We start from the raw sequence: 16,377 nt of genomic DNA on the forward strand, positions 1-16,377 counted from the left end.
GAGTGCTCTATGCACTTGCTAGAGGGAAGTATCAAACAGCTCCCAGTAGAAAGGCAAAAGTTAGTTATGTGGAGGCTATGAACAGCCTGACCCACTGGCATCTTTATGCTCCAGACGGTACAGACCAGGGATAATGTTAGTGATACTGGGGTCACAGAATGAGAGAGAAAACAGGTGGCTGTAACAATCAGTCTTAGGACTTTCTTCTTTTTTCTACTTCACCTTTCAAATGTCTCTAAAGAATCCCTCTAAACCACTCTTCAGTCAGATTCCTCATTTTTGCCTTCACAACTAAACAATCAGCTTGAAAGAGTGGGCTTTCAAAACCAGGTGGCCAAAATACTATGGACTGTTGGCCTGTGACAAACCTCCCTGTGTCTTGCTGGAAGTGACCCCAGAGGTAATGGTCTACAGACAGCTCCTCAGGTTCTTTCTCCTCTACCTTAGGACAGAGGGCCTGCTCAGGGAAGTCTGAGCTCAGCTAGAATTCCTACCTTGCTCCACTTAATCTCCTTATGCTGTCCTCGCTCAGTCAGTGTGGCCAGAACCTTTTTTATAGTCACTCATTTCTTCTGTTACCATTTTTACACTTAGTCAGCCTCACGTATATCCACTTAAGAAATGTCTACAGGCTCTTTGTTCGCTTTCAGTAGTATGATTTGCATAAATTTTTACATAAGAGAATTCCTTCTTGTTTCAACTTCCATAGGGTCTGTTCTTTGCCTAAAGTATTTCATTAGGCTAATGTTTCTATTTTTTTCACTCATGTAAAACAAATTGTCTTAGCTGGATAAGAGAATCATGGTGAATCCTCTATAACTGTGTTAATACAAAATATGGTCTCAGAAGAAGGCCCTAATAACCCAGGAAGAATAGTCAGGAAAGAAGTCAGCAGACCAACTTCCAAGTTCTTTCTGAGAATTTTGTACCACGATGATAATAACACAGAAAACTTTTTCTTTCTTTTTAGAGCTTACCATGTGTCAGATCCTAATTACTGTTAAAACTGGTCTAACTACGTTATTAGATTATTTCGTTTAATCTTCAGAACAACCCTATGATGTAGCTAGAATTATTATCCCCATTTTTCAGATGAGGAAATTGAGGCCAGAAAAATTAAGAAATTTGCTCAAGGCCACATAGACAGTTAGTGGTTGAGTTGGCATTTGAACCCAGGCAGTCTGGTTCTAGAGTTCATACTCTTATCTGCTTCACTGTTTTTGCATGCTTTATCCCTGGATGAAGTTTGGCGCTTAGGTGTCCATGGGTCTGCTGTAAATCTGTATGAAAAGATTTCCATAGCATGCCCTTTAGCTATTTCTATACATATCCATCAATCAGCATGGTCTTTGTCTTTCTAGGTCTTGGGACTTCAACATAGCCTCAGACATCTAATAAAGAACAAATTTTTTAGGTTTATAAATGGAACAATGCAAGAGATAAAACAACTTGTCCTGGCATTAAAATGTAGAGTTTTCTATATCTAATACAATGTTACTATCATCAAAGTCTCTTTCATTTAGGTAAAACCATAATCACTAAAACTAATTGATTCTCTGATAAAATCAAATCTCTGAGGGAAGTATCAGTTTCCAGTAGGAAGGTAGCAGTTGGCAAGATGGAGGCTGTAGACAGTCTGACCCACTGTCATATAAAAAATACTTTTTCCCCACACAGGTGAAAATACTCTTTAAATACACACTTGCTCACAGCACCAGTAACAAGTATATTACTAGAGATGTTTTGTGTAATGAACACTTGTCCCCTTTCTGATAATTCTGGGAAAAAGCTCTCTCATATTATCATGATAATTAACATTCATGTAGTTTTTACAGTGTACAAAACTCTTTCACATGTAGCATCTCATTTACTATTTACAACAATCTTATATGCTCTGAGGTAGAGGCTCTCAAAGTGTCTAATTTGCTCAAAGTTTTACACAACTAGTAAGTTGCAGCATTGAGATTAGAATCTATGCCCCCTGACGCTCTTTTCACTGCATTACACTGGATTGCTGGGGAATGAACTTGAATTGGCCAGAGATCTAGGGCCATCCTAGTTCCTAGGACATAGAAGAAAAAAATAGACACTGAAAGTGATGAAGGATGTTGCTTTGGATAGAAATGGTTAACAGCATTATATCACACACATTCATACACAAACACACACAGTCTCATGAGGAAAATTTAAATTGCCTGTTTGACAGAAGTAATTGAGTCTAGCTAAACAACCTGGTAACCCCACAGGGGTACACACACACACACACACACACACACACACACACATATATATTAAACAGCCTGAATTGTGATCACTGCAGTAATGGGGTCACCATGTTCATTGAAAATCACAGAGACAAACTCAAACCTGCACACATATACAACCTGATCTGGTGCACTGGCCCTGCAGAGCAGTGAACAGTCAGGAAAGGTTGACATGATTCTGCTGATATGGGTACAGATGCAATGTGTGGACCCTGCTCTCCATTCAAGTGTGCCTTGTCCTTCTAGCACACAATGCTGAAGCAATTCCTTTCCCAGGCTTTCTTTTATTTTTTAACATGAATACAGTGGGAAAAAGTTTCTGCCACAGCAAGGCAATGTGCAGGCTTTTGTGAAAGATGTCGTTTTCATCCAATGGGCATTAATGTATAGATTCCAATGGAATAAATCTGAAATACTCTGCTGTAGAAGTTTTGTCCCCCAATTGAAAACAACTCTTGATTAGGTGGTTATTCAGGGACTGCATAGCAAGGAACGGTGTGAAAATGCTGACTCCATTCTTCCTAGATTGGCACTGAATAGGCATTTGGGCTATTCAAAAAAACAAGAAAAACTCTCACTCTACAAAACCATACAACTTTACAAAGATGATGCATACTTGGGAATGCCACACCACTTAATAACTCCACAGTAGTATGACAGAAATGGTGGCTAGGTGAAAAAATTGATTAAAATAGTTCTCTGTGTGTTTTAAAATACTAACCTATCTAATTTTCACTAGAATAAGAAAAGCAAGCCAGCCTGTGGTGGTATCTACTAGAAACATGCATGGAATTCTACCACTGAAAGTGATCATGTGTCCTTAGTGATGGTGCTCCTTGAGTGAGCACAACACGGACAGGGCAGAGACAGGAGTGAGTACTGCAGGGAAAACCTGCTTGTGGTGAAACAGGTGACAGAAGGCCCGGCTCTCTGTTTTGTAGGAACCCAGCTGTTCTCTGTCCCTTAAGCTGTGGGCATCTGGGATAGGACTTAGCATGAGAATAAAAAGCTGCCTGTGCATGAGGGAAAATGAACAAGAAAGGAAACAGCAGGCAATACAATCTCTTTTAATTAGGTGTGAAATCCAGTCCTTCCTCAGTCCAGATATATAAAATGAGAATAGTGCAAGCGTGAGATGCTGCAGAGGGAGATGGGAGTTTGAAGTTTCTGGGACTTGGGAGGAAACACAAGCTCTCAAATTAAAACCAGTAGAAATTTCAGTCAAGTCAAGAGGCCTAAGTCAAATGGCAGGGCCAGGAAAAGCCCCTGAGCTTTCAATCTGGGCCACCTGGCTCACATAAGGAAAGTGGGTCAGCACATGAAATGGGGCTGGGGTGGCCAGGCCTTCACAGCTCAGCCTCTTCCATCCCACTCTTTTCCACATTGTACCTTGATACCTTTAGTATATTGAAGTTGCTCTTTCATATTTAGCTGATTGCTGCAACTTATTAAGTTGGTCACTCTAGGAAAGAGCCATTGCTCTCTGGAAAAAACAGGGATGCATGTGGTAACTCGGGTCCTTTGCTCCTTAGATCAACATCTGTTGCCTGGCCAGGGGCATGACCTCAGTGTCAGCTTCACCTGCATTCTGAGAGGCACGGCTGAGCCTGTGCACTACAGGAGGGGGAGGTTGCTTGCTCCCAGTTTCCACCATCAAGAGCAAATGGCTCTCTCTGTTTCCCTGGCTTGTTCACAGTCTTTGGAGAGGGGGAGACTGGCAACACTAGGGAAATCACTTATGTAAGTGGAAGGTGACAGGCAGGTCAAGATCTCTTTTTCCTACTTGGGTTCCATATGCCCAGCATATCGTGGGGGTCATTGCCTCAGAGGTGAACCATGAGAGGGTCATGAACCCATAAGAAGCACCGTGGCCCTACCCATAGCAGAAAGGGGGATGCTTTTGGTCCACTGCCAGGGACTGTTCTTCTCTATCTTCCAGATTATTTAGGCCCAGGGTACAAGAACCATTAGAGATCATCATTAAAAAAAAAGAAATCATTGGTAACAGAATTCTTCTCATAAGGCACACACACATTGTTCAACTTTCAGAAATTTGACTTTCAAACATATTTTCAGAAATATAGCACCTATGAAAGTTGGGGACAGCCTGTATATACTTTTGTAGGCGTGGCTTCTTATGTTAGCTGGACAGAGATAGTAACAACTACTAACTTGTTTAAAGTGTTTATAACACCATTCTATCTATGATCTCAATACTGCAATTAAATATGTCTTCCATATTACATAAATTTTTATTCGTATATATATAACACTTCTGGAGCTCACTTTAAGTATTTATAGGTCCTTAAGAAGTACATGCAGTTTTAGGGGGCATCTATATATTTTTTCATAAATGGACATGTTTCTATTGTCATAGGAATAAGGTCAGTGGCTTCTATTAGAATATCAAACAGCTCTCTGTTGTCCCAAGTTAAGACCCATGGATCGAGAGATTCAATTATCTCTCTTTAAGCAGCCCTTAAAAACTTTCAATAATCAAAGTCTTTGAAACTGATGCAGCCTTCATGACTGCATCTGATGCATCAATCCTGTTGAGCTGACGTTTCCCATTTACTTAAGTTGAGCTAATGTTATTTGATAGATAAGCTCAACAACCTTATCCAAACTGACAGAAGTACCTATCAGAAGAGAATGATTTAAAAGTAAAAATAGGGAAGAGAGAGAGAGAGAAAAAAATAAAAGAAGATAAATGTAGATAATAAAATATGAACCCTGGCTATAAAAGGAAAGAATATAACAGAGACACACAGTTTAACAACTGTTGAAGCCAACTATTATTTAGCAAAATTTGGTCTGAATCAGGTTTTTATCAGAGTGGATCCCGCTGACAGGTAACACAAATCCAGAGAAGAATTAGAAAACAACCTTGAAAATTTTATTGACTGTTAAAAATCAGTATACATTGAATAGAAGACAAATGCAAACTTAATATGCAATTCTAACCTAGCCAACAAGACAGAGTTCATGTGAGAGCTGTGTAGTACTTCAAACAGGCCACCTGTTTTTCTTTTTCTCTCTCTCCCATCCTTGCCTTCCTTTCCATCCTTCCTCCCTCCTACTCTCCTCTTCTTCCCTCTTTCCTTCTATTAAACCATTAAGTTTCACTAAGCTTCAAGTATGGGCAACAAGAGGACAAAATTATGAACTAGGACAACATGCTCTAGGATATTCAGGCTCATCCGAAAATCTGGATTGCTCCTCTGTTCCTGACCCCCTTTCCTGCTTTTCATCCTATGCAAAAGGAAGAGCTTTAAGCTTCATCTGAAGGAAGGGACTAAACTGATATTACTAGTGGGATTTTCAGGTCCAAAGGAAGAAGTAATTCCAGGGAAGCCTTTTTACTTCGCTCTGGAAACTCCCAGTGTCACTCAGTTAGCTCAGGTGTTTGGTTTGCCTGATTTCAGATGAAGTCCATTGTTATTTCCCAAAAGGGACTAAGAAATGCCTGACCATATGTCTTAACATTGCAAATATAACTGATTGATGGATGAAATTGTTTTTGTGGTTGCTTAAATTTTCACCAATTTATAAGCGAAACATTTATTGAGAATACCCCAGTGTAAATGGACCCTTAAAATCTAAAACAGTGGAAGAAATTCATCCTTAAGGACTTTTGATATTTGAAATGTACATTAATCAGTCAACTTCTCCCAAACTCCCTGCCCAGGAGAAGTTGGTTCTACTTTTACGTTTTTGGACCCTGTGAATGTCATAACTAGAGTTCAGAATAAAAATTTAGGTCACATTTCAGCAATTATATAAGGCTTCATGGTATGTTCTTCTATGTAAAATTTACCCCCAGCCTCATTCTAGTGTCAATTCCTTACTTTACCTTTATTCTGATTTCTTTTTTATAGTTATATACAGGTACATTTTTTAGTGAGTTCCAGTCAAGATGGCAGAGTATGAAACTGCTGTGCTCCTCTCCTCCCATGACCATATCAAAATTATGATTAAATTATAGAGCAATCAACCTGGAGAACCACGTGAAGACCAGCTGAATAGCCTTCCTATAACTAATGATGTAAAGAATAGACCACATTGAGACTGGTAGGAGGGTGGAGAGGTAAAATGGGCTGGTCCCACACTCAGGTGTGGCAGTTGAGAATTGGGAGGGATATCTCAGCTGCAGGGGTCCCCATCAAGGAGCAAGGGGTCTCAGCCCCACACCAGGCTTCCTAGCCCAAGGACCTAGTGCTAGGAAGAGTAGTTCCCACAACAGCTGGCTGTGAAGATCAGCTGCAATTCTGTCCTGCATGGTGAGATACAGAGTGGCTAGAAACCCAGGCATCCTCTTAAAGGGCCTGTGTACAAACTTACTCACTCACAGGCACTGAGCTTCAGCAGAGACAGCAGCTTGAAAGGTGCCAGAGACATATGGGGAAAGACTGAATTATGTGTGTGTGTTGGGGGGGGGCGGGGGTTACCCTCGTCCCTGTGTTGCACACTGCCTACTCCTTGCCCCCCTCTGCAGCCTGCAGGGGAAGGCAGGGCCAAATATGAATCTGCATTAAGGGGGAAAACACTGTTCACCCACCCCTGGTGACTCCTCACCCAACTCTGCAAGGATTTCCCTCCCATGAGACAGAGGGAGGCTGGAAACCAAGATGTACTCTTAAAGGGCCCATACACTGACTCAATCAACCACAGGCACTTACCCTGAGCTCCAGTGAAGGGACAGTAGCTCACAAGGCACCAGCATTATACAAGGAGAAAATGAATAGTGTGGCTTCCCGGTGAGCACTGTCATTGTCCCTGTGTTGAGCCCTCCCCTTACACAGACTGAAGGGGCAGGTGATGCCAAATCTGAATCTGCATTAACCTTCTGTACACTGCTCGCCCTATTCTGGTAACTCTCTGAGACCAATGTCCACTCAACTCACACACTACCTTTGGCGTTTTTTGTGGCTGTCCCTCATGGGCAGCCTCGGTCCTTACTACACACTTCTTTAAAAGTTCCCCAAGGTCTGCAGAACCCAAGCAGGTGGTGGCTGGCCTCAGTGTGCACTGTGCTTTTTTGTTAAATGGTCCCAAGCTTGGCACAGGTGACAGCTGGCTTTGAGTTGCATCGTGGCCTCTCCCATGTACCTTCAGGCCCAGCGCAAACAACTGTCAACTATGGATCACTCAGTAACTTCTACCAGGTGGCCTTGGGTCTGGCACAGGTAGTAGCTGACTTTGGCCTGCACCAGAACCCTTCCGAAAAGGCCAACAAGACCAATAACCTGGTGGCTGGCCTCAGACCACAACAGAGCACCAACCAAATAGCTACACAAAGGGCACACCCAAAGGATCACCCTGCTGAGGTGGATACTGCTCCATGTGGTCTGTGCATGCTGTGGTTGTGGCCATTCCTCACACCCAGTCAGCCTAAGCATCATAGATAAATGGAACATATAGGCATGAACAAGCACCAATTAAGGCTAAATTACAACAGGAGGTCACCCACAATCTACACAAGGGATATTTCTGCACCACCCAGCTCATGTGACTAGGGAGATTGTACACCTGGGCCCCACAAGACACCTACTACATAAGGCCACCCTGCCAAGACTGCAAAATGTAGCATATTTACCTAATAAATAGAAACAAACACACAGAGGCAGCCAAAATGAGGAGACAAATAAACATGTCCCAAATTAAAGAAGAGGAGAAAACTCCAGGAAAAGAACTAAACCAAATGGAGGCAGCGATCTACCAGATACAGAGTTCAAAACACTGGTTACAGAATGCTCAATGAACTTAGAAGAAGAATAGATCAACTCAGTAAAAGCTTCAGAAAAGATATAGGAAACATAGAAAGAGATGTAGAAACCATAAAAAGCAATTAGAAATGAAGAATACAATAACTGAAACAAAGATCATACTAGAAGGAAAAAGCACCAGAGTCTGAAAGGAACCCAGATAATATCCAATTGTGAAAAGCAGCAGGGTTTCTGTTTCCCAGGGAGAGAAGGCTAGAGACACAGAAGGGCCAATATGCAAAATTTCATTTTCAGTCATTTATCCTGGGCTCCAGCAAAGGTGGGTCAGAGTGGACTAGAGATGCTTGAGGAGAGGCTGGGGATGGTGGCTTTGGGGAAAGAACTAGGGGAACAGAGACCAAGATCCCTGTGCTGAATCATTCCACATACAGCAGGAGCCACCTGGCTCAGGCAGATCACTCCCTCCCAAGTGGCAACAGCCTGAGGGGAAGCAATAGCCCTGCCCATAGGTTTTACTCTGACCCACCCTGTGGTTCTTAAGCCTGATGGATGATTACAGATTGACTAGATTAACAACTGAAGGAGACAGTCACAGACTGTGGATTGCTGTAGTCTTGAACAGGCTGCCTAGGCCCAGACTGGGACACCATTGGGCATCACCAGTGGCAGATCCAGAAAGGGTGGTAAACACTAGAGTCTACTGAGACAAAGTCCACCACAGTATTCTTCATGACTTGCGTTATTTTCTCTCCTGCATAGCTTTTTAACATTCATTTCTTGTCCTTCAAGTTTGTACATATTAGGTCACTAGTTTTTATATTATGGTTTATTTCAAATCTCATATTTGGCTCCTCCATTCTTTTACTTCATTTTACTTTCACCTTCCCTCTTATTTTCATTTTAAATTTTATTTTCTTTCTTGCTATGTGACTTGTTTTCATTTCACACTCTTACTATTTCTCTGCTCTCCAGCCTCTCAAAACCATTTTTCTTGTCATTAGTTATCTCACATCATTGTTCCCATTCTTAAAATACCCTTATCTTCTCTCCACCTTTACTAATCTTTGCTTGTTAGTTGTGGATATGGTGGTGGTTGTTGCATTTCTTCAATTTTATTTCTAGATATTCACTGTTTTTGTATTTCAAATCTCAAATTTTACCATTCCATTTTTCTCAATTTTGCTTTTCTCTTTAAATTTTCTTAAAATTTAATTTTTCTCCATCTTAGCCTGGTTTTCACTCCACACTCTTAGTATTTCTTCTCCCTCTATCCTCTCAAAATCACTTCTCTTTCTCCTAGATATCTCTTAAGCTTTCCTTTCTTTCTCTTTTCCGTCTTATCCCATCACACTTATAATAATCTTTGCTCACTTGTGGTTGATAGAGCTGTGGTAGATCTTTTTCTCCAATTTGGTTTCTATTTTGTTTCTTTTCTCTCTCTCACTGCATATTTAAAAAATTTCTGTTTAAACATAATACTGTACACTTCCCTTTTCTTACTCCAGTCTGCCTTCTTCCCTTCCTTTTTTATTTATGATGTAAATTTTACTTTCTTTCTGTCTTCACCTTGTCTCTATTCCCCACTCTTATAATTGCCTCTCCCTCTGCCTTCTCAAAATCATTTTTCTTTCAGTTAATCATCTCATATTTGTTTTTCCTTTCTTATAATTGTCTTAATCTCTTTACACCTTTATTATATTGGCTCATTTGCTGTTGATAGTGTGACTGTGGGAGGGGGTTATTTTTGCGAATGTGGATTTGTTTCCTGGGCTGCTTGGTATTGTTCTGGCAGCATCTGTATGACAGCATACAAGATGTGGTGGGCGGAGTGAATTTCAGCCAGCTGGATGGAAGGACCCCCAAAGAATGACCCAACAACAACCAAAACCCAATCATAACCAGAGAGCCCACATAAATATCATAAAGGGCACCCAAGAGCATTAAGTTCAGGAGATCAAGGAGACTGCACCATTGAATCCCACAAGACCCCTACCACAGAAGATCACACCATGAGGAGAGGGAATCAAAGCAGATCAATCTAAGAAGTAGAAACAAACAAGAAGAGTCACCTAAAATAGGGAGACAAAGAAACAACCCCCATTGGAAGGTAAGGAGGAATCCCCAGAAAGAGTACTAAATGAAATGGAGGGAAGCAAACCAATAAGATATTGAGTTCAAAATAATCATTATAAGGATGCTCAATGAGCTCAGTGAGAACTACAAAAAACTCCAGGGAAGCTACAAGGAACTTATTATGAACTACACCAGCATGAAAAAGGACACAGAAACAATCAATAAGAGCCAAGAGGAAATTAAGAAAACAATAACTGAAATGAAGAACACAGGCTAGATAAAACAGAGGATCACATCAGAAAATGGGAGGACAAGGCAGAAAAAATTTCCCAGACACAGCAACAAAATGAAAAAAGAAGATGGTTTAAGGGAGTTGCAGGACAACATGAAATGTAATAATATCCATATCATAGGGATTTTAGAAGGAGAAGAAGAGCAAGGTATAGAAAACGTTTGGAAAAATAATGACAGAAAACTTCTCTAACTTGATAACAGAAAAAGTCACACAAGTCCAGGAAGCACAGAGGGTCCCTATGAAGATGAACCCAAACAGGCCCACTTCAAGACACATCATAATTAAAATGGCAACATTGAAAGACAAAGAGAGAATCCCAAAAGCAGCAAGAGAGAAACAGTTAATAACATACAAGGACGCTCCAATTAGGCTATCATCAGAAGTTAAAGACAAAGAGAAAATTTGGAAGACAGCAAAAATTAGTAACATACAAGGGAGCTATGACAAGGCTATCAGCTGATTACTTCACAGAAACACTACAAGCGAGAAGGAAATGGCAAGAAATACTCCAAATAACAAAAGCAAAGGTCTGCTATCAAGATTACTCTACCCATCAAGGCTCTCACTTAAAATGGAACGCAAAATATGAAATTTCCCAGACAAAAAAAGGCTAAAAGAATACATCCCCACCAAACCAGCATTGCAAGAAATGCTAAAGGGGAATGCTTTAATAAGAGAAAGGACCCACATTAATAAAATCAGAAACAAAAGAAGAGAAATTACAACCGATACCACAGAAACGCAAAGGATTGTAAGAGAGTACTATGAACAACTACATGCCAAGAAATTGAATAACCTCGGCAAAATGGAAAAATTACTAGAAACATATAATATTCAAAAACTGAATCAAGAAGAAGCAGAAAGCCTGAATAAACCGATAACAACTAGTGAAATCGAAGCAGTAATCAAAACATTCCCAGCACACAAAACCTCTAGATCGGATGACTCCACAGGACAATTTTACCAAACATTCAGGGAAGAGCTAACTACTACCCTTCTCAAACTATCCCAAAAAATCCAAGAGGGAAGACTCAAAAACTCTTTTTTATGAGGCCAGTATTATCCTAATTCCAAAACCAGGTAAAGATGCAATGAAAAAAGAAAACTGCAGGCCAATATCGTTGATGAACATAGATGCTAAAATCCTCAACAAAATATTGGCAAACTGGATCTAGCAATATATTTAAAAGATCATACACCATGATCAAGTGGAATTCATCCCAAGGATGCAAGGATGGTATAATAGTCACTAATAAATAAATGTAATAAACACATAAACAAAATGAAAGACAAAAATCACATGATCATAACAATAGATGCTGAAAAGGCATTTTATAAAGTACAGCACCCAAATGATTTGGCCAATATGGAGGCTTAGACTGACACGCTCGGTCTCCCTTTACAACTAGAAAGGAATACAACTACCTCAAAATAAAAGATAACTAGAAACTGCAGAAAATAAAACTATATGGAAGCCCAGCGTACAAAGTTATAAACCAGCAGGGCTCATTGGACAGGTAGGAAGAGCGAAAGTGGGCGGTGCTGTTTGTGTTAGCACCAGGGACAACAGCAGGGAGAGCAATCATGGCTGTAGTCGAGCTCCAGCAGCTCGTGACCCCAACTCTGGGAAAAGCAGGCACTCCATTGCCTCGAACGGTGAGGCCTAGAGGGCGGGAGGATGGATCCTGGTCTCCCAGCAGAGAATAACGGCAGGAATCCATCTTGGATCCCCGCCCCCACACAAAGCGCCACAGTGCCACAAAAAAGGTTGCGGATCGCCGCTGCTCGCTGGGTTGTGACGAGTACACAGGCTCTGCCCCCTACAGCCGGCCCAAGAAGCAAAGCAAAACGCAAATCTGTCAAAATGAGGTGGACAACTATAGAAATCCTGGTGATTCAGCTCACCAGGCAACAGATGAAGAATCTGACAGACAAACAAATAAGAAACCTGTCAGAGGCTCAGTTTAGAGCCATTGTTATAAGGTGGCTTGCAGAATTAACAAAAGATTTGGAAAAAGACAAGAAAGAATTGAAAACCACTCATATTGAAAAGAACAAAAATACATACGAGGCAACTGGTGAGGAAATAAAATCCAGAGATCAAATCAACAAACTGGAATATAGGGAAGGAACAGTCAACCAGTGCGGAAAGAGGAAACAGAAAGCAGGGAAAGTGAGAAGAGGATCAGAAACCTCTGGGACAGCTATAAGAGATCAAACATATGAATTATAGGATTGCCAGAGGGCGAAGAAGAAGAACTAGAAATTGAAAAATTAAGTGAAAATATAATAAAGCAGAACTTCCCAAACTTCGGGAAGGAAATAGTCTTACAGGTCCAGGAAGCACAGAGAGTTCCAGAAAAACTTGGACCCAGGGAGAACCACACCAAGTACGTTATAATCAGATTGTCAAAAGTTAAAGATAAATAGAGAATCTTAAAAGCAGCAAGAGAGAAGAAAAGAATCATGTACAAAGTGGTCCCAATTAGACTATCAGCTGACTTCTCAAGGGAGACCCTGCAGGCAAGAAGGGACTGGCAAGAAATATTCAAAGTAATGAAAATAAAAAACCTACAGCCATGAATACTCTATCCAGCAAAATTGTCATTCAGAATAGAAGGGCAGAGAAAGTGCTTCCAGGACAAAATAAAACTGAAAGAGTTCATTAGATCCAAACCACTATTATATGAGATGTTAAAGGGACTGGTTTAGAAAAAGGAGGATCAAAACTTTGAACATTAAAATGAAAACTGCATCACAAGAACCAACAACAGAAGCTAGGGAATTGAAACAAAGGCAAACTAAATAGGCGACGAGAGTGGAAAAAGAACTATAGGTATGGGGAACATATTGGGGGGAAGTCAGCAGGGTGGGGTAAGGGGGTAAGGGAGGGAGATGGTACAGGAATTAAGAAGCATAGTAGGGTGGAATGGAGTAGACAGGAAGAGGTTGAGAAGAACTGTATGCACAACCAATGGACATGGACTAAAAGGGGGGGACAACTGGAGGGAGGGGGTCACTGGGTGGAAGGGAACAGAGGGAAAAGAAATTGGGACAACTGTAACAGTATAATCAATAAAACATATTTTTTAAAAAGTATAGCACCCATTTATGATGAAAACGCTCAGCAAAGTGGGACTAGCAGGAGCATACCTCAGCATAATAAAGGCCATATCTGAGAAATACACAGCTAACATCATACTCAATGAGCAAAAACTGAAAGCTTTCCCCCTAAGATCAGGAACAAGACAAGGGTGTCTGCTTTCACAACTATTATTCAACATAGTATTAGAAGTTCTAACCACAGCAATCAGACAAGAAAAAGAAATACAAGGCTCCAAATTGGAAAGACGGTGGTAAAATTGTCATTATTTACAGATGACACGATAGTGTACATAGAAAACCCCATAGGCTCCAACAATAAATTACTTGCCCTAACAAGTAAATTTGGCAAAATAGCAGGCTACAAAGTCAATATTCAGAAAATGAAGGCATTTTTGTACACAAACAATGAAATTTCAGACACCAAAAATGAGGAAAAAATCCCATTTACTATAGCAACAATAAAAATAAAGTACTTAGAAATAACTTAACCAAGTAGGTAAAAGACCTGTACGTGGAAAACTACAGACCACTGAAAAAAGAAATTAAGGAAGATACAAATAAATGGAAGTATATGCCATGTTCATGGATTGGAAGAATTAACATCATTAAAATGTCCATACTACCCAAAGCAATCTATAGATTCAATTCGAGCCCTATTAAAATACCAATGACATATTTCACAGGTTTAGAACAAATATAGTTCAAAAGTTTATATGAAACCAAAAATGACCCCAAATAGCCTCAGCAATCTTGAGAAAAAATAACAAAGTAGGAGGGATCAGAATACCAGATATAAAACTATATTACAAGGCCATTGTAATCAAGATAGTCTGGTAGTGGCATAAAAACAGACACACAGATCAATGGAACAGAATAAAAAGCCCAGAAATAAACCTATGTCTCTATAGTCAATTAATATTTGACAAAGGGGGCAGGAACATAAAATGGAGTAAAAATAGCCTCTTCAATAAATGGTGTTGGGAGAGGAGGACAGGTACAAGCAAAAAAATGAAACTAGACCACCAACCTGCACCATACACCAGAATATACTCAAAATGGATAGAAGAGTTAAACATAAGCCATGATACCATAAAAGTTTTAGAGAAAAATTCAGGCAGGAAAATTTCAGATATCCCACACAGCAATATTTTCATCAATATATCCTCTAGGGCAAGGAAAATAAAGGAAAAAATAAACAAATGGGACTACAGTATTTCCTCACTTATCTCGGGTATTACGTTCTAGACCCCTCCCCCCCACAATAGGTGAAAATCCGCGAAGTAGGAACCTTACATTTATTTTAGTATTTATATATTTTTTAAGGCTTTATAAACCCTTCCTACACACTTATAAATCGTTCCCAGTCCCCTACTAACCTTTTCCACACTTTTATAAACACTACTTATGTTCTTAAACATATTCTACACTCTTAAACCTATGTAACTTTAACAACATACGTATATAGTACCACAAAATCCCGTGATATAGCGAAAAATCTGTGATAAAAAATTAAATATAATATTTTTAAAAATCCGTGATACAGTGAGGCTGTGATAAGTGAACTGTGAAATAGAGGGAGTACTGTACATCAAATTAAAAACTTCTGCATGGCAAAAGAAACATCATCAAAATGAATAGGGAACCAACCATATGGGAAAACATATTTGCCAATGATACCTTGGACAAGGGTTTGATCTTCAAAATATATAAAGAACTCACAGGACTCAACACCAGGAAGACAAACAATCCAATTAAAAAATGGGCAAAGGACCTGAACAGACATTTCTCTAAGAAGAACATACAGAGGGCCCATAGACCATGAAGGAATACTTGCATCACTAGCCATCAGAGAGATGCAAATTAACACCACAATGAGATACCACCTCAAACTGATCAGAATGGCCAACAACAAACAAGTGCTGGCGAGGATGTGGAGAACAGGGAACCCTAGTGCACTACTGGTGGGAATACAGACTAGTGCAGCCACTATGGAAAACAGTATGGGATTGCCTGAAAAAACTAAAAATGAAACTGCCTTTTGATCCAGTGATTCCACCGCTGGGATTATAACCAAAGAATCCGGAAACACCAATTCAAAAGAACCTATGCATCTCTATGTTCATTGCAGTGCTATTTACAATAGCCAAGTGCTAGAGAAAGCCTAAGCTCCCATCAGTAAATGAGTGGATAAAAAAACTATGGTACATTTACACAATAAAATACTATGCAGCACAAAGATAGAAGAAACTCCTACCTTTTTGTGACAGCATGGATGCAACTGGAGAACATTATGCTAGGTGAAATAAGCCAGGCGGTGAAAGACTAATACCATATGATCTCACCTATAAGAGGAACCTAATGAACAAACAAACAAAGGAGCAAAACCAAATCAGACGCATGAAAACAAGGAACAAACTGACAGCAACCACAGGGGAGGAGGGAGGAGGATTAAGGAGGGAAAAGGGGGAAAGGTCTAGTCAAGGAACTTGTATAAAAGACCCACGGACATGGACAACGGTGTGGGGATTGACTGTGGGAGTGGGGGTGGGCGGGGAGGGGAGAACAATAGGGGAAAATAGGGACAATTGTAATAGAACAACAATAAAAAAAGAAATAAACAAAATAATTTTTTAAAAATGATACAAAAGGTCAATGAACCCAAGAGCTGGTATTTTGAAAAGATAAACAAGATTGATAAACCTTTAAGCAAACTCATAGAATTAGAACAATAATCCTAAAATTCATATGGAACCACAAGACCCTGAATAGCCAAAGCAATCTTGAGAATGAAGAACAAAGTTGAAGGTATCATGTTACCTGATATCAAACTAAACTATACTGGCGTAAAGACAGACACATAGATCATGAAACAGAATAGTGAGCCCTGAAATAAACTCATGCCTGTATGGTCAGT

General features: G+C 40.1%; 1 protein-coding gene across 2 annotated transcripts in view; it reads right to left on the reverse strand.

The window, feature by feature from the left end:
• ZBTB20 (zinc finger and BTB domain containing 20) overlaps positions 1-16,377 on the reverse strand; it is a 271,949-nt gene that overhangs the window by 16,957 nt on the left and 238,615 nt on the right. The gene's annotated exons all lie outside the window — the stretch shown is intronic.

This window comes from Furipterus horrens, unplaced genomic scaffold (genome assembly GCF_987537825.1).
Source record: "Furipterus horrens unplaced genomic scaffold, mFurHor1.1.pri manual_scaffold_1, whole genome shotgun sequence".
In the NCBI taxonomy this organism is placed as follows: Eukaryota; Metazoa; Chordata; class Mammalia; order Chiroptera; family Furipteridae; genus Furipterus; species Furipterus horrens.